Source organism: Coturnix japonica, chromosome 31, assembly GCF_054131305.1.
Source record: "Coturnix japonica strain WE chromosome 31, WE-NBRP24, whole genome shotgun sequence".
In the NCBI taxonomy this organism is placed as follows: domain Eukaryota; kingdom Metazoa; phylum Chordata; class Aves; order Galliformes; family Phasianidae; genus Coturnix; species Coturnix japonica.
This window is the reverse complement of record NC_140693.1, coordinates 5,772,707-5,792,836: the sequence shown is the minus strand read 5'-3', so window position 1 is coordinate 5,792,836 and position 20,130 is coordinate 5,772,707. Positions and strand designations below refer to the sequence as shown.

At 42.0% G+C, this 20,130-nt stretch overlaps 1 long non-coding RNA gene across 1 annotated transcript in view; it reads right to left on the bottom strand.

Moving 5' to 3' along the window:
- The window catches only part of LOC146755698 (uncharacterized), a 47,018-nt gene that overhangs the window by 4,232 nt on the left and 22,656 nt on the right, over positions 1–20,130 (bottom strand). The window contains exon 4 of the long non-coding RNA XR_014937949.1: positions 1,924–2,034. This is a non-coding gene — a long non-coding RNA (uncharacterized LOC146755698). The remainder of the gene's footprint in view (positions 1–1,923; positions 2,035–20,130) is intronic.

Genomic DNA, 20,130 nt, shown 5'->3' with positions numbered 1-20,130 from the left:
CTGCAGACAACCTCAGTGCTATCTTATCTTCACCTTCCAAGTGGCTGGCTGAACTACATTTAAAAAGGAGGAAGAAAAAAAAAGAAATAAAACTCCTCCCAACCTGAACCAAAGATTGACTCCTTGCAGCTCCCAGGGACACAGAACTTGTGTAGGCAGAGAAATTTCACCGGAAAAAGGAAAAAAAACAGATATTTTGTCTTATTCATTTACAGAACGACCCTGCTGCTAATAGCACATTGAGGGTGCTGTTAGAGGCTACAGAGCAAAATGATTAAGACAACCATAGAACAGCTATATGCTAGGGAAACAACATTTCAGTTAATAAGACAAGATGGTGCAGAAGTCTGTGAACACAGAACCACTCTTCTGTCAATAAACTCTTACCCTGTTTTCCTACTTTATTCAATTACAGACTCTTAGAATAAATGTACCACCATATAGTAGGCTTATAAACCATTCAGTTAAGGTAACCTAACCATAAATACTTCCATGATTTCAGTAAATTGGAAAAAAAAACACGGTAAGTGAATACAAAATATGTCCTTCATTTACTGTCATTGTAATATAGTCGAGCTACAACACAATCTTCATTTAGGCAGCTCTAGGTACTAGACCACTTTCAGCAATGGACATGTTATAGCACAAAGAAACACGGGTTTCTTGAAAGCACTCCTGCATCAAAAGCTTAGCATTGTTATGGAGTGGATCGTGTTGTGTATTCATCCTACAGCTCATAGGAGACACATTTTCTAGAAAGCTAGAGGTTAGACAGCATTCTTAAGATGAAGAGCAGGCTGTTATGAGAAAACATAAAAACATGATTTGAGACAACTAAACTAGAAATTTAGAAATATATTGTAAGGCTTATAAATAATTGAAAAGAGAATGTTCCAAAGTTTTGATGTGTCATAAAAGCTTAGTTTAGAAGGTGATGAAATTATTTCAATTAAACAGAACAAATGTCAGCCGTGAATGCCTAAGCATTTTAATGTATTCATCCTGTAAAAGTACGGTGCATGCTGAGGCACGGAGGTGGTAGGGGCTCGCACAAAGGCAAGTTATTTGTGAATATAATTTGGACTGTACAAGAAATACGTTCCCAGACTGAGGAAGAGTTTCTCAATACAAAATCTGTAAAAGCTCCAGTGTTGCAGTAGAAACACCGACTTCAGAATGACAATATACAAAGATGAGGATGCAAATGGTCCAAAGCTACCGAAACAGTTTGGTCATAGCAATAGAAAAAAAAACTTCTTTAACTTGATCCTAATGCATATAAAACAGTTTTGGAACAGACTGATTCCATCGTCTTAAATGGTAGCACTCCCCACCCTGTAAAGGATACAATATTTTGTCTAACATAGGAGAAATATCTAAGTACCTAGTCAGTCCAAAGACAACATTCCCCTCAAGCAAAAACATGAACAAGGCAAAGAAGCTACGCACAAACAAATACAGTGGGTAAACCTGGTACTCAGATTATTTCCCTTTAAGAAAAAGTGACCAGAGAAAGAAAATAATCAGAAGGCAACAAGCTTTAAAGTAAACAAAAACAACCTGCTGCTTGGGCACTTCAGAAACTATCAACTGTAGGACCCCAAAAGCACTTCAGAATACAGCTGGTTTTGATACCATTTCTTCTTCTTTGAGCCTGATTCCCTCAACCAACCATATCATTGAACTTGATACCAGATTTATCATATTTGCTAAATAGTGAGCATACATTACATACAGGTGAGTAAACAACCTGTGATGGTGCCCAATACTCCAACCTGTGGAATCCAGAGATCCCAAGCTACAGACTGTGTCATATGCATGTATTCAGTATGCTGATGTACAATGTGCATTGTTAGTTACGATACATGTTCAATTTGGCTGCATCTAACAGCAGCACCATGGACTCAGCTGATGTTATATTACCTGTAGATGAAGGTCTTAGGAAGGTGGCTTTGTCACATTGTAGAGTGAGAACCAAAATCAGTACTTCAGGAAAGGTCTCTTTCAGGCAACTTCGTATTCTTACACATCTTCCTGTAGGAGAGCAAATAAATGGATGATACTTGTAGCTGCTCACAGCAGTTCCTAAACACCTAAGAACAAATGGATTTGAGTTATGACAATCATATCAAACAGACAAACATACAGAAAAATATAATACAAGCTCGAAGCACTAAAGAAGAGTCTTTATTACTGGTATTTAGCTTCTCCCAGTATCTTCCAGTCATTCTATCCAGCCAAAAACCAAAGCTTCCAGATCATACAAATAAAACCTGATTCCTTTGCTCCACAGTAATAATAATGTACTGGACTATATTTCATAGAACTTATTTGTGTCCTGCGAAACAGACTTTTCCATGACTGCCTGTTGTTAATAACCTCTCATGGGCTCACGGGAAACCTCAGTTTATGGCACAGCGGGAGAAATGTCTCCAAATAATAGTTTCATTTTAAACTTCTTTGGCAATCCAGCCAGGTGCACCAACCTCACTAAGGAACAGGGATAGAGTTCCATCTAAGAGACTGTCAGATGAGTGGTAACTCACAAAGCCAAGGAAAATGGGTATTTGGTAGGTAAAATCAGGCCTGTTGGAGACTTCACATGGGACAACTGGAAATATCAAAGGCTTGCTGAAGTGCAAGACTGAGCACAGCAAACTGAGAACAGACTACAGTAATAGCACTTAGGGAATGGTGGAAGCTGTTACACAATCATTACAAACAGAAAGAAGGCAAAACACTGCAGGTATTCAGCAATTTGTAAGAAACAGCAGCCTCTGACAGGGTGTGAGCTATGTAGACAAAGAATGATTATGGATCTTCAGGCTACAAATGAAATTCATTCCTGGAATTCAAGTGGAGAGCAAGCCAAACTTTTGTGAAGAAAACTAGGAGGAGGTCTCTTCATCACACAGAGAGAGGAACAAATTGTGATACTTAAAAAAAAAAACAAAAAAGTCATGAGAAGCATAGAAAAGGGGGGAAAAAATCTTTCAATAATAATAGATGAGTCCAGAATAATCAAATGAAACACTTGGAAAATTTAGATATATGCAGCCATAAGCATAAAGCATAAGCATAAAACTACTTAAATCTGCTTTTAATTTCTATTGTAATTTTTATCTGCCCAAAATGGCTATTAGAGTTTGCTGAACAGCACAGTCATTGATATGTTGATACATGATTACACAAGGCACAATGTCACATTTGGCAATCCAAATCGTAATTAATGAACAGTCCTTGAAATAATACTAACTCGAATGATCAAAATTTAAAGTGATGAGCTGGCAGAAGGAAGCAGCATCCCATGATTTCTTTTCCACTGAACCATGAGATCTACAGGAACAAAATAGAAAATGAAAAATAAGGTTTTATGCAATCAAATTAAAGACAAAAGCAGAGAAGAAGAAAAACAATAACAGTTTCTTTATCATCCCGAGCACTGGTAGTAAGAGTAACTTATTCCTCATAGCCTGGAATGTCATGGCTGAAGCTGGAATCGAGAAATCAACAAGTCACAATCAGCATCTGGTTGATGGCCAGAAGGATGCTCAACATGTATTCCGGTATTAAAGACAATCTACAAGCAGATAATAACGTTGCAGCTTGCCTTGCCTAATGGTGTCCAGTGAATCCATATTTCACATCCCAGCCACACTTCTTGCACAGCCATCCTTTACATGAGGATTTCATACATTACAGAGGTAGTTAATCCGATACCAGCAGAAAGCACTTCCAGGCCTCCCATACATGCAGCAACCTATAGTAGCAGTAGCTGCATTCAACTTATAAAACTAAAACCAAGAGCCTCCTATTTCTAGGAATATATTATATGGCGAGGTACAGAGTAAATGAAAAATAACTTGTATCTTTTCCTATGTATCATGGATTTAAGTTTTAACGAGAGCGGGAAAAAAAAAAAACCACTTTTATAGAGGATTTTACTAAGATGAGTGACACTGTTCTAATTACATTGAATAATCTTGAACCAAAGAATTTTTTCCACTTCATGCCTTTAATGGATTTAAAGAAAATAAAAAATAAAAAAGAAAGAAAAAAAGAAACCCACAAATTACCTTAAGAACTGAATAGTTCTGACGATTAACAATATTTAACCAGAAAAATACTTCAAAGACATTAAGCATCTTTCCAAAATCCCATTCACCCAGCCAACAGGAACAAGCAGGTTGGTTCTGCAGAACAACTAGCAAGGATATGGCCTGCCTCACTGATTTCCACAGGAAAGCTGACTTATCCCAAGGAAGACAGTGAAATGGCATCTGAACTCCTTACAGAAATGTGAAGGAGAACTCTATGGGTGATTTTAAGGAACTCATCTGAGTTCAGACTCCTTCCACAGCATCCTGCTGAAGACCAAGGAGATTTTTTTGCCTAAGGCCCTGAAGCCAGCTGCTGTGACAGCCTGTGCAATGGGGCAAAGACATATCTGATTGCTCTGGATGTCATGGTTTAATAATTTTGTAATTTTTGCTATCAGTATTCCACATCATAACATCATATGAAGCATGAATAATTTTACTGAATCTGCAACTTACAGAAGAAGACTACATCTCCCAGGGAACAACACGATAGGTCACGGGACCTGGACTCTATATTAACTCAGTCGCAGAACAGACTGACGTCTTTCGAGTTCTGGCGTTCAGGGGAGTGTGTGGGAGCCTTCAGCCGTTCGCCTAGATTCACAGTAGGCCTCTCGGTTACGGGACTCATTCTCTCTCCTATTTTGCTTGATTCGTTAGCTCAATTTTCAATTATATTGTATTATATTGTGTTATCCTGTATTTCGATATAGTATTTAGTAAATAAGTGTGCCTCCTTAGATCGTTGCCGCTGTTTTCTTTTCCTAATTAACTTTTTCCTTTCGGCCTAGGGCCCCTCCGGGGCCTACGGCCCCTGTCACGGACGCAGGTGGATTTTTAGTTCAAACCGTGACAGATTTTGGTGGAGAATGCGGGCAAATTGAGTTGCTGTTTTTTTCTGTGTTTTCTTCTGTTGCTCTTTTAGCTTTTAACAGAGCTACGAGTTTTTTTCCCTGTTAAGGAGCTATCTCGTGTTTGCGATTCTGCACCTGCGAGCTTGACCTTGAAAGTCCAGGCGGACTGCCAATACTCCGGTATATTTTATAAACACTGCTGAGCTTTGTTTTCTTTTACTTTTTTTCTCTCTATTGGAGGAAAAAAAAAAAATGTTTTCTCTACTAAATTTGTTTTACCAGGGACTGTGTGCCATTGGTTCCTTTTTTGAGACGCTCCGAACATATTGGGTCATGTTTAAGCTGGCCACTTTTTCTTATGGAGCTATACAATTGTATAATGGATTGAAAGCATGGTTAGCAATGCTCACTTCGTATCTGTATACAGCTCCAGAGGGAGCAACTAATGCAACTAATTATACAGAAATGGTGATTTTTAAGCGTGCTCCTCTTTCTTTCTATGAATCCTTTATGCAGTTCTTGAATGATCAGTGGGCCACACTCTTAATCTCCCTGATCTTACTGTTGATTATTGTAATAATCTCACTCAGTATCTGGATTTATAACATCCGGAGGAAGTCTTCCCTAGAACCAGAGAATAGTGAGTGGCAGGGAATTGAAGAGATTCTCAAAGGACAGACATCTTCAGTGTTATGGAGCTTCACTCCTGAACACTTGAAGAATCCTGAGAGTTTGATTGCATATTTGAGGCAGGAATGTTGTGGCTCAGGCAGATCTCAGGAGGCACAAATGATTTTGGGCCTAGCTAATGCTTATCGGGCCTTAGTCAATACCATTCCTGAGAGGGAAGTTTTTGAAGCTGAGAGAGAGAGTCTCAGGGCCGAGAAGGAGAGTCTTAGAGCTGAGGCAGAAAAACTTTGGACTGAGAAGGTAGAGAGAGAAAAAGCTTTTGAAGCTGAGAGAAAAGATCTCCTGTACCAACGAGACTCAATCTGGTACGAGAAAGAGAATCTTAGAGCTGACGCAGAAAAACTTTGGGATGAGAAAAGCTCCCTGCAATCCCAACTCAACACTCTCCAGTCCGAGCACAGCGCCCTCCGGTCCGAGCACGACACTCTCCAGTCCGAGCATGGCGCCCTCCAGTCCGAGCACGACACTCTCCAGTCCGAGCACGGCGCCCTCCGGTCCAAGCATGACACTCTCCAGACTGAGCGCGATGCCCTCCGGTCCGAGCACGACACTCTCCAGTCCGAGCACAGCGCCCTCCGGTCCGAGCACGACACTCTCCAGTCCGAGCACAGCGCCCTCCGGTCCGAGTACAGCACTCTCCAGATTGAGCGCGATGCCCTCCGGACCGAGCACAATGCCCTCCAGACCGAGCACAACACTCTCCAGTCCAAGTATGACACCGTCCAGTCTGAGTGCAGCACCCTCCAGGCCAAGCATGATGCCTTCCAATCCAACTGCGACACCCTCCAGTCCGAGCACAACACTCTTCAGTCTGTGCATAATGCCCTCCGGTCCGAGCATAACGCTCTTCAGACTGAGCACAATGCCCTCCGGACCGAGCACAACACTCTTCAGTCCGAGCATAATGCCCTCCAGTCCGAGCATAACGCTCTTCAGACCGAGCACAGTGCCCTCCAGACCAAGCTCAACACTCTCCAGACTGAGCACACTGCCCTCCAGGCCGAGCATAACGTCCTCCGGTTCGGGTACAACACTCTCCAGTCCAACTACAACAGCCTCCAGACTGAGCTTGGTGCCGTCCAGTTTGAGCGGAACGCTCTCCGAGACCAGCTATGTGCCCTCCAGGGTGAGTTGAATGTATTTAACCAACTACCAGGGGCACATGTAATCCAATTGGGCCAGCCATTGGGGGCACATGTAGTCCAATCTGACCAGCCACCGGGGGCACAGGTAGTCCAATTGGACCAACCATCTGGGACACCAGATACAATGTTGGTTGCCCCTGTAAGAGGGCGAAAGACAAAACAAGTTTCAACTCAGTTAGAGAAAATGCAGAAGGAGTTAGAAGAGCGGAGGGAGTTAGGAGAGCAGGACTCAGGAGACTCAGGGGAGCAGGGGGAGTCAGAAGACCAGAAGAAGTTGGAGGAGCAGAGGATGTTAGAGGGGTATAAGAAGATGATAGAGGAGCAGAAGATGATAGAGGAGCAGAAGATGATAGAGGAGCAGAAGAAGTTAGAGGAGCAGAGGAAGTTAGGAGAGAGGAAAAAGAAGGAGGGTTACCTGGAGGAAATAACACAAGCGTCAGGGTCAGGGTCAGAGTCAGAAGAGGAGCCAAAAGCTACTTTTTCTTTACGAGAATTTCTCAAGTCCAAACGTATAGATGGGGCAGCCTCATCAACACAGTTGCCACCATCAACACCTGGGACTCTTGATAGAGCAAAAGGTGAGCAAAGTATTACGACCATTATTGATCGATCTTTTAAACTGAGTGAAATTCGAGATCTAAGAAAGGATTACACACGTCAGCCAAAAGAAAATATGGTCACTTGGTTACTTCGCTGCTGGGACAATGGTGCCAACAGTGCATGGCTCGATGGCAGTGAAGCTCGCCAACTGGGTAGCATTTCCAGGGACCCACGTGTGGACAGAGGTATTGGCACATGCCAAAATCGGTCCTACACCCTCTGGAAGCGGATGTTGATAGCGGTAAGAGATAGATTCCCCTTTAAACGGGACTTGGAGCCTGAGAGAAAGAAATGGACTGATATTGAGAAAGGTATCCAGTTTTTGAGAGAAAATGCTCTAGTGGAAATGCTATACAGCCGCGAGTTCAATCGTAATGATCCAGACCAATTACATGATCCCGAAGCAGTCCGCGTTCCACGACAAATGTGGCGTGACTTTACAAAAGCAGCTCCAGAAAAGCATGCCAGTGCACTTGCATTAGTATATGGCAAAGGGGACAGGAAACCCTTTGTGAATGAACTAATTGGCAGACTTCAGGAACTTGAATTATTTATAAGCGCCACAGAAGTTAATCTGTATACTTCAGCCATTGTCAAAATTGTGGAAAGGTTAAACGAAGTGGAGGGAACACAAAATGATATTATTGACAAATTGGCTAATGTGCCTGATGTAGATGAATCCACGGTGGTACAAGATGATGGAAACCAGGATTTCCACAATCGCCTATTGAGGAAGCTAAACAACATGAGTTCCTCTCGACCTGTATCATCGAAAATCTCAACCATTAAAAAGAGACGTCCTCGTATTCAAGCAAATGACGATGATAAGTCACCTCGAATCAACAATGAGACTACACATCTTGCCTTGTTGCTTTTCCTCTGTAGTCATGGGGAGGACATGAAGAAGTGGTGTAATTCATCCACTTCTGCACTTCAGGCACGAGTGAAAGAATTACAAGGTGAAACAACTACCAAGGTGAACTCTTCCAAGAAGGGGAGAGTTCCAGTTGCTGCAAGTCAACGAGGTAAACAATAGAGGGGCCCTGCCCCCAGCCAGGGGGGGGAAAGGGACAACAGAGTATACTGGACTGTGTGGATTAAGTGGCCTGGCACATCTCAACCACAGAAATATAAAGCCTTGGTGGACACTGGTGCACAATGAACCCTAATGCCCTCAAGTCACCAAGGGACACAACCAATATATATCCATGGAGTGACTGGGGGTTCCCAAGAATTGACTATGTTGGAGGCCGAAATAAGCCTCACTGGTAAAAACTGGCGAAGGCACCCTATTGTGACTGGTCCAGAGGCTCCATGTATACTGGGAATCGATTACCTTAGGATGGGATATTTCAAGGATCCCAAGGGGTATCGATGGGCCTTTGGGATAGCTGCTGTAAACACAAATGGTGTTAAGCAGCTGTCAGCTTTACCTGGTCTGTCAGATGATCCTTCTGCTGTGGGGTTGCTCCAGGTAAAAGACCAAGAGGTACCAATTGCCACCAAAGTGGTTCACAGACGGCAGTACCGCACCAATAGGGACTCATTGCTCCCCATTCACAAGCTAATTCGCCAATTAGAAAATCAGGGAGTGATTAGCAAAACGCACTCGCCTTTTAACAGCCCCATATGGCCAGTGCGTAAAACCAGTGGGGAATGGAGGCTGACGGTAGATTACCGTGGCCTGAATGAAGTTACACCTCCATTAAGTGCTGCTGTACCAGACATGCTAGAACTCCAGTATGAATTGGAGTCAAAAGAAGCTAGGTGGTATGCCACCATTGATATTGCTAATGCCTTCTTTTCCATCCCATTGGCTGCAAAATGTAGGCCACAGTTTGCTTTTACCTGGAGAGGTATTCAGTATACCTGGAACCGTTTACCCCAGGGGTGGAAGCACAGCCCAACAATTTGCCATGGATTGATCCAAGCTGTTTTGGAACAGGGTAATGCTCCTGAGCACTTGCAGTATATTGATGACATTGTAGTGTGGGGCCATACAGCAGCAGAGGTTTTCCAGAAAGGAAAACAGATAATCCAAATTCTTTTGAAAGCTGGTTTTGCCATTAAGCGCAGCAAGGTGAAGGGGCCTGCCCAGGAAATCCAGTTCTTAGGCATAAAATGGCAAGATGGACGTCGTCACATCCCAGCAGATGTGATTGACAAAATCACTGCTATGTCTCCGCCCACAAATAAAACAGAGACCCAATCTTTTCTGGGAGTAGTGGGCTTTTGGAGAATGCATGTCCCAAACTACAGCCACATAGTGAGCCCTCTCTATCAGGTAACACGGAAGAAGAATAATTTCTCATGGGGTCCTGAGCAGCAGCAGGCTTTTGAGCAGATAAAACAAGAAATAGCCCGTGCCGTGGCCTTGGGGCCAGTACGGACGGGACAGGATGTGAAGAACATCCTCTACACTGCTGCTGGAGAGAAAGGTCCCACCTGGAGTTTGTGGCAAAGAGCCTCAGGAGAGACCCGAGGCCGACCCCTAGGATTTTGGAGTCGAGCATATAAAGGGTCTGAGGAGCGCTACACTCCGAATGAGAAGGAGATCTTAGCCGTGTATGAGGGGGTTCGGGCTGCTTCTGAAGTTGTTGGGACAGAGGTTCAGCTTCTTCTAGCACCTCGCTTGCCAGTAATAAACTGGATGTTTAAAGGACAGGTTCCCTCCACCCATCATGCTACTGATGCCACTTGGAGTAAGTGGATTTCATTAATTACTCAGCGAGCTCGAATGGGAAAACTCAGCCGTCCTGGAATTCTAGAAGTGATCATGGACTGGCCTGAGAGTAAAAAAATTGAAACACCACCTACAGAAGAGGTATCACGTGCTAAAGAGGCACCACCATACAATGAGCTACCAGAAAACGAAAAGAAATTTGCCCTATTCACAGATGGATCATGTCGTATTGTAGGGAAGCATCGCAGATGGAAAGCTGCTGTATGGAGCCCCACACGACAAGTTGCAGAGGCCACTGAAGGTAAAGGAGAATCAAGTCAATTTGCAGAGGTAAAGGCTGTTCAGCTGGCTTTAGATGTAGCTGAACGGGAGAGGTGGCCAATGCTTCATCTTTATACTGATTCACGGATGGTGGCAAATGCCTTATGGGGGTGGTTGCAACAGTGGGAGGATGATAATTGGCAACGAAAGGGTAAACCTGTTTGGGCTGCTGAACTGTGGAAAGACATTGCTGCCCGAATAAGGAACATTGTTGTAAAGGTGCGCCATGTAGATGCTCATGTGCCTAAAAGTAAGGCTACTGAAGAACATAAAAATAACCATCAGGTTGATCGAGCTGCCAAAATTGAGGTGGCTCAAATAGACTTGGACTGGCAGAACAAGGGTGAATTATTCCTAGCTCAGTGGGCTCATGAGACTTCAGGTCATCAAGGAAGGGATGCAACATATAAGTGGGCCAGAGACCGAGGGGTGGACTTAACTATGGACGCTATTGCTCAGGTTATTCATGATTGTGAAACATGCGCCATAATTAAACAAGCCAAGAGGATGAAACCTTTTTGGGGGGAAGGGCGATGGCAAAAGTATAAATATGGAGAGGCATGGCAGGTTGATTATATCACCTTGCCACGATCTCGCAATGGTAAGCGTTATGTACTCACCATGGTGGAGGCAACCACTGGGTGGCTCGAAACATACGCAGTACCCCATGCTACCGCCCGAAACACCATATTAGGGTTGGAAAAGCAAATCCTGTGGCGGCATGGCACTCCAGAAAGAATTGAATCAGATAATGGGACCCATTTTAAAAATTCTCTTGTAACCACTTGGGCCAAAAATCATGGCATTGAGTGGATTTACCATATTCCCTATCATGCACCAGCTTCTGGTAAGATTGAACGATTCAATGGGTTGTTGAAAACTATGTTGAAAGCAATGGGTGGCGGAACGTATAAAAATTGGGAGAACCATTTAGCAGAAGCCACCTGGTTGGTCAACACTCGAGGATCTAGTAATCGCAATGGTCCTAACCAATCCAGCTCCCTACGTACTGTGGAGGGAGATAAGGTTCCTGTAGTACACATAAAGAGTGTGTTGGGAAAAACAGTTTGGGTCCTTCCAGCGTCTGGAAAGGGCAAACCTCTCCGGGGTACTGTCTTTGCCCAGGGACCTGGGTGCACGTGGTGGGTGATGGACAAAAATGGGAATGTCCAATGTGTACCACAAGGGAATTTGACGTTGGGGGAGTGCAGCCAATGATTTTCCTGTAGATATATAGGTAGAGTCTCAGAAAATATTTCAATTAGGTACAGAATAGTTCAATTAGGTATAGGACTTAAGATAAAGTGGATTAATGTTAAGGAAACACTTTTTTCTCTATATACCTTAATTAGGCATTCTGTAAGCAAGTTTTCCATCTGGACTCTATATCCTGCACTGGCCATGCATGTGTAGAGCACACATGGAAAGAAGTATAAGTCAAAAGGAAATCTGCTGTGGTGGCTGGGAAAAGATGAGTGCACCTTGATGTGGGGGACGCCCTACTAGTGCTGCCTTTTCCCTCTACCGCTGACACGTTTTCCTTTTTCTGGCAGTTTTGCCATTTTCTCAAAATTAATAAATAGTAGGTTAGGTTATAGAGTTTTGTTCTCAACTTAGGGATTTGTATGGAATAAATATAAATTGTTGAGAAAAAATAAGGTTGCTAATTATTCACAATTATACATATGAGTGTGTATGTATGTATAAACATAATGTAATGATGTAGAATAAGGGGTGGAATGTCATGGTTTAATAATTTTGTAATTTTTGCTATCAGTATTCCACATCATAACATCATATGAAGCATGAATAATTTTACTGAATCTGCAACTTACAGAAGAAGACTACATCTCCCAGGGAACAACACGATAGGTCACGGGACCTGGACTCTATATTAACTCAGTCGCAGAACAGACTGACGTCTTTCGAGTTCTGGCGTTCAGGGGAGTGTGTGGGAGCCTTCAGCCGTTCGCCTAGATTCACAGTAGGCCTCTCGGTTACGGGACTCATTCTCTCTCCTATTTTGCTTGATTCGTTAGCTCAATTTTCAATTATATTGTATTATATTGTGCTATCCTGTATTTCGATATAGTATTTAGTAAATAAGTGTGCCTCCTTAGATCGTTGCCGCTGTTTTCTTTTCCTAATTAACTTTTTCCTTTCGGCCTAGGGCCCCTCCGGGGCCTACGGCCCCCTGTCACGGACGCAGGTGGATTTTTAGTTCAAACCGTGACACTGGATCTGGATCTTCAGGATGTTAGGTCTCACAAAAACTACTCAGTTGCCTTTTTCAAGGGGCAGGAAAACCCATAGGAATGATACCAAAGCTTTGGTCAGTTACCTTGACATTTCCTATAATACAAGCCAGGTTAAAAAAAAAAAAAATAACAGGAAAAAAAAAAAAAAATTAACAGAAATCTAACATTTGCCTTGTTTCTAATGTTGAAGGACAAATGAACAAAAATAGAAGTGTGGTTTTCTCTTTAATCTTCTCATTTGAGGACCAGACCTAAGAGGTTTCTCACTCTATTCTGCAGTTTTAGACGAGACAACCCTGTGATGAAGGCTCTGCTCTTTGAAGAATCCTTCAGACCTCACATTCTCAGAGGAGAATACAGACAGAGGGACACATTTGCTACAAAATCCTCCCCCTTCTGCATGGCACTCCAGCTACTTTCAGATCTTGGTCCTTTTCTCAACCTTTGGGAATACCCTATTTAGCTTCAATAAGGATGCAGTTTGGGTAGTATTTCCTCTCTACCATCTTCTCCCCTCCTCTACTGAGTGCCCCAATTTCACTGAACATGCTTGAAGTATAGATGTCTCTGTGAGAAAGTTATTAAAAAAAAACCAAACCAAATCACCTTATATCCACAGTCAGGTCACAGACTGAAGAGGTAAGATCTGGACTAGAAGCACTGCTGACTTCCTAAATCAGTTTCACAAACCACACCAAGCATTCCACTGCTCTGCACCAGCCACCCAAAAGATAAACTGAGGAGGGAAAAGAGAAATAAAGATAAGGTGTGATCACCACGAAGAGGAGAACTGTACACTCAGACACAGAGCGCCTCTACAGTGACACAGGTTCATGCAGATAAATGCATTTCCTCAGCACTTCAATAGAGATCAATAGCAATCCCTTGAGATAAACACCGCAAACAATATGCCACCACGGGAATAAATCAGAAGATTAGAAGCAGAAAGGATTATTTATGTAAAAGAGCTGCATTGCGTTTATTCCTTGGTTTGTGCAGCAGGTTTCTGAACGTCTCTGAGGAATTCTAAACTGTTCACTTAAGGACTGCTCATTACTTATAGCACTGAAAGGCAGCCACCCTTTAGAGGCCTTTAGAGGCCTGCCGCTCTCTAGCCTCCACTAGCAATAGAGCCAGCATTGTTATCGTACATTGTTCTTTCCTTGAAGATGTGGCCATGGTTTTCAGATTATACAAAGAAAAGTCTCAGTCCTTTATTGCATAAGGAGAAACATGAATGCACCCTTATGCCAAAAAACTTGATAGCTACAGGACTGACAGCTGGTGTGAGAGCATGATGACACCACTCACTCACCACCTCCCCTCCAGTTGTTTCACCAAATACGACAGTCTTAGCAGACCCTGGCCTGTAGCCTTGGTAGAGGCAGATTTGTCCAGGACAGGTTTATGCAAGATCAGGTATTTCCACTGGATGTAAGACACTTTCAAGCTGGCATCTAAGAAACGCATCCTATGGAGAGAGTTTATCAGGGCTCCTAAAGCAGTTTACAGTAATGGAAAACCAGTTCCTTAAAAGACAATAAAATAAAATAAAATAAAATAAAATAAAATAAAATAAAATAAAATAAAATAAAATAAAATAAAATAAAATAAAATAAAATAAAATAAAATAAAAATAGAAATAGGAAGAAATCACACACAGCACAAGTGTTCCTCGTGAAAGGTGCTAAGCCTTTGCAGTGCTGCAAGGAGTGCTGTTTCGTACAGTCCTGTTTTTAATTCAATTATCTCAAGCTCTGCTGGAGGTAAGGAAATGCTGTTTTGACACAAAGGCTTTGACTTCATATGGTATACAAGGCTAGAGATGGTAATGTTGGGCCTTCAGAAAGCTTCAACTAAAGTCACAAAATTCAATGAAAAATAGTACGGATTTTCCTTTTTGATAGGCGCAAGGATTATCTTCCATCACTAGAAAAAGCTATAAAGTTATATTCTGTGAGAATACCTTGAATTGATATTTCAAAGGGCTTCTTTTGAAAGAATGATTTATAGATCACAAAGATCAATGGGTCTTTTATCAAAGAAAATGGATTCCTTTTCTGAACCACAAAGAAAAGAATAATGACATCCTAGACCATATTTTTGAAAGTTGTGTACAGCCAAGAAGACAATAGCTACAGCAGGTTACCACTTTACAGCAATGCAAACAACTCACTAATTACAGATGAAGTCCTTACGGTGCTTTGTGGAAGCCAGAAAGCAAAAGTTATAGTGCAGGAAAATTCACACTGAGAGTTATCTTACTCACTCAGCACATATTAAAAATTACATGGAGGTTTTCACTAATAAGTGCATATGACATAATAGAAAAATGGATACAAGTGTGCCAGTGTGCACACTTCATATCTTACCAGAACTCAAAACATGCATTTATGTTAAAGCATGCTCCCTGTATGAATTTTAAGTTACCTACTTCTTGACCACATCCCCTCCTCAGCTCAGCAATGAAATTCCTATCAATTTTTATTTGGATAGCCTGGATAGACAGGCTTTCCAAAATTATTTTCAGTGCTCAATGTGGTGGTACAGTTGATCTATTTCCATCATTTCATGCGCATCTGCTAAAGCATTACTCATCACAGCAGACATGAGATTCCCCCATTAGTTTCCTATAGAAAGTTCCTCCAACCCACCAAGCCCCAACCTTTTTCTGCAGCTCATGAGCTCACAGAACAGTCTAACCCATAACCCTTGGCACTCGACAACTGAGCTAAGTCAGGCTTAGCAAGCAAGAAGAAAAAGAGCATATTAAAATAACATAATGCAACCTGCAGCACGGCTTTTTTATTAGCTTAATCAAATAGACATGATAGTAAAGAAGATAAAATTAAGAGTAAATCCTTACACAAGTTTATCCCTTAGATTCCCAAGATATCCAAGGACAACATTATTTCTCCAATATTTTTATCAGTGCTTATTCCTCAAGTGCAGCATCACATTGTGCAAAGGGTACAGTCACAGGTAAGAAAAATCTTACTTCTTTGCTGCTTCCCTTTGTCTTTTTACTCTTCTTGTCGTCGAAAGCTTTGTTCTTTTGGGTTAATGTGGCATGTCTCCAACACAGCCTTGGAAAATGACTATAATGTGATTTGGGTTTGGTGTCATTAAACCTGATTACCAGGGACTGCTCATGAAAATCCATAATTACCACACAAAACAAAAGAGACTTTTGTTTTTGTTTTGCTGGGGAACAACAAAGAGCTTCACTTCAATTTAACTATTTGGAGTACTCAAGAAAAGTTAGTCATATTTTTCTCCCTCTGCACTTCTCTGGGCTTTGTAAATATCATAAAATACCAAAATCTGCTGAAAACATCAATCTTCTCTCAAAACTGATTTCTTATATAATGCCAAATATACAGTCTTTATTTAAAAAAAATAAATAAAAATAAAAAGCCCTAGAGAACATAATGCGTCTTGATGGATGTGCTAGTGCTTTGGGTACAAGCTGGACTTTATGATTAGATCTATAATAGTGGAGGAAAAAAAGAAAAGTTGGCAATATCAGTGTAGTAAGCATTCAGATAATCGAACTGCCTCACCCCCCAGAACAGCAGTGTTGCAGGAGACATTAACCAGTAGCATGGTTCTCCTCCCCAGTTTTGGGGCAGTTCTACTACCATGGCTGATGGACAAGTGATGTCCACAAACCAGGAAAAGCTGGTTTAAGAGGCTTATAGTCTCTCCAGTTGTGTTAGATTAGAAGTTTATGTGGCCACAACCCTGGTTTTAAGCTAGTGGGTGTTCTTGAGCTACAAATGCCACAGACTCCTCCCCAAGCAGCTGTTATATCTGCATCCAGGGTTGTTCACCACAGGGTAAATACTGCCCCATTTTGACACTGAGACACACCAGGAATACCTGTGCAAAGCTTGCTGAACTCCATTCAGACACTTGATTAACTGTCCTCTATCTACCTGAACAGCAGGGTCTGTAGGCTGGGAAGCTGCCCTTGAAGTGCTCTAACATGCAAATTCAGCGCTGTAGGTGGAAACACTTGCTGTAAAATAATGTTTGAGGAACTATCCAGCCCTAGGCAGTGAAGCTAAAAGACACTGACAATCTCAGTTGTAAAGTGAGAAATGTAAGAGGTAGACCAAAGTCACCTTCACGGTGTATGAGAGAAGTAAGCAAACTCTCTGTTGATTATATTAGAAGCAGGTAAAATTCCACTCACACATTTGCCCTCCACATGCAGGATGATCACGCTATCTAAATATGTGAAAAATAGCAAGTTTACTGCAGAAGCTCTTGGCTTGCCTCTCATGCACAGATTTGTAGGTACATGCAAGTACAGCTGATAGATTAGCTAGCTAAAAATTCCACCACTCCCTTCTGATCCAGTTTCGATTAATTCATTAGAAACAAATACCTGCATATCCTCCCCCTGGCCAGTTCCTTTTCAGCCCCACTGTATCAGAGACTTAAACACTGGGAGCCAGGTGAGAGCTTCCTAAAGCTGGAAACTGTCAGCAGTTCAGACTGAAAAAAGCCAGACAAACGGCTCCTGCATTTTCTAACCACTGAGAAGCTTTGGCTGCATGAGAGGTATTTAAGGCACCAAAAAGCTGTATGGTCATGTACAAAAGCACCAAATAACCCAGAGCTTCCATTTGCTTTCCAGTGAAAAAGAAAGCAGAACCTAGCTTACAATATGAAGGTGCATACAACAGACCTGGAGAGCTTTATCACACAAATCGAGTTGGTGGAAACAACCTCTTACACTTGCCACTTCCCCGTCATCTAAGAGTATTAAAAACAAATGAAAACCCCACCTGTTGGATTAACATTGAACCCGGACAAGGGACGATCACTTAATTTAGTAGAAAGTTTAAAACAACCTTCAAGTATCGTCAGCAAAGGCAGTGTAGAAATTCTCCTTTTTGCATGACACAGTTCTGCCAATTAGCCGAAAACTGCAATTACCAGTTCTTTGCTTTATTATTTGTGAAGAACCTAAACTTTCTGAGGATGATAAATGGCCTCGTGCAAAATGCAATGCTCAGTTCTGCTAAATTTGCACTTTTCTGTTGGTTTTTTTTTTGTTCTTGTTTTTTCTTTTTCTTTTTTCCTTTAACTATTCTTCCATGTCATCTTTGAAGAGAAAGAGGCAGGGGCTGCTGGGGGAAACAAGGCAACAGGACACATATCAGGGCAGAAAATGGCAGGGAATGGTTTAGAGAAGAACACAGAGCTGTTCTCATTTAGCTCGCTGACCAGGGCCAAGGCATATTCCTACACCTTCATTAATTAAACAGAAAAGTTAACATTGTTAGCAACATTAAGAACAAAACCTCATTTAAATTGTTCTGAAACAAAATTAAAAATAAAAAAATAAAAAATAAAAAAGCCGATATATTCAGAGGATGACCTTTGAGAATTCTGGCTTCATTAACATTTCAAACAGCAAAGCACAAAATTAAGACAGGAAATAGAATTACAGAGCTATTTGACTGCAGAAGTATATATCATTAGCATGCCCATAATTAACAGGATACCAGTGTTTGTCCCATTGTCTCTGCTAATAATGGTGTAACATGCAAATGGGATTTCTCCTAAGAAAGTTAAAGGGGATATTTAAGTTCATTCCACGTTTCAAGCATACAAGCACAGCCAGACAAGCCCCTTTCTGCTCTGTGAAAGGGATGTCTCCATGCCTGCCTGCCTGCCCTCCCAGACTCCCACAAAACAATTGCAGAGGGAGGGCACCAGCTGCTGTGCTTGAGGCACAAAGGCCAGCTATCCAAGGTCAGACATCTTTTCCCACCTCACCACAGCAGTTAATTCTTTGGGGAGCTACCAGTGACCCACTCAAGTGTCATGAAAAGCAGTTCAGAGGCTAACATCACCCATCAACATGATGCCCTACAGGATAGCAGATATCATTCCTCTTACGGGGATCATATTCCTTAGACATGACAGCACAGCTCTGCCTGTCTCTTGTTCAAAATGCTGAGCTCCCATGACATCTGTCCATGACAGTTGTAAGCAGCCACACATCTCCACCGCCCTTACAGTGCTTGTAACTGAGCCTGCTCTTCTAAATGCTTCGGGACTTGGGATCCTGAAGCAAAAGGAGAAAAAGGCATAAAAAATAAAGCTTTACAGGCAAAATACAATTGACCACCCTATGTTAACAAAGGACTCCACTCTGGCCTAATTCACTAGAATAAGACATGAGTGCAACACACTGAAATCAGACTGAGCTGAAGTGCTACCAGGAGTCTTCCTCTGGCATAAATCAGTGAAAATGTCCACCTTTGGGCAGCACACTTGGATCCTTCATTAGACTGCAAACAACCAATTGATGTACTGTTTCCCCACCAGGCAGATAACAAGCTCCTCCTCCTTTACAGGGCAGTGTGCATGGGTTGGTTCATAGTTATCACCCCACTCTTAAGATCATTTCTGCTGTTTTCCCAGTCATACTCAGTAGTCCTCACTGCTGTGAAACATTGCTCTGATATTCTGCCCAGTCTCAATTTCATTCTCTTTCCCTGTGTTAGATCTTCTCAAACAGATGCTCTTCATGGTGTTTGTACTCCCAAGCTGTGGCACCTGGAGGCTGCCTGATTGTAAACTGACAGGATGTAGCATTTTTCCATCTCTCTTTCATCAGATCAGCCTGAAAATCTGGTAAGATCCATCTCTGCCTTGTGATAGAGAGGCGAGACTCAGCTCGGAGTTTCTGAAAGGATCCTGCTTCTTCTGAGGGCACAAGTAAAGGCTGGGTGTGAGGGAGACTTGAAGCATTGCTGCCAGCCCTATAATTCTACGATTAAACAAGTTACATAATTTCAGTCTATTCCCTCTTTACCTCTTTTCCATGCAAACAGCCTGAAGTAGCACGGAATGCAGCTTATTGACTTGTAAGGAATGGGATGGAGAGGGGTAGAGGATTATCCATCACCTCCCTTTCTTTACATTACATCAGGGCATAATTTAGATTATAAGTTTGCTAACAAACTCCTTGATAAAAAAAAATCAGACAGATACTTAGCTGGTCAGCTGTTTTGGTTGCATAATAAACATGGACAGAATTTCTCATCCTCAAGCCATTGTTACAGCACAAACAAACTAAGGGCTAAGGAAATAATTACTGTGGGGCTGAGAGACTCAATAAACAGCAGAAGCTGTGGGATGAACCAGATTTGTTGATCCCAGCAGATAACTACAATTAGGATGTAATATTTCCTTAAGTTTTTGTTTACCCCTTTATTGTTTATCAGTATTAAAAAGGCAATTTATACTTTGCAGTTCTCTAGATCGACCAGTGTATTTCACAGCAGGCAGGTGATATTAAACTGTCCATCACCACAAGCTGTCCTTTCCCTGTTCTTATATTATCAAAGCCTATTGAGATTAGAGCCATAGGAAACTGGAGGAAATGCGTTCATTTGCTTCAAGTTCATAAGCTTATGAAGTTTGATTCCTACACACCTGTAGTCTTCTTTAATA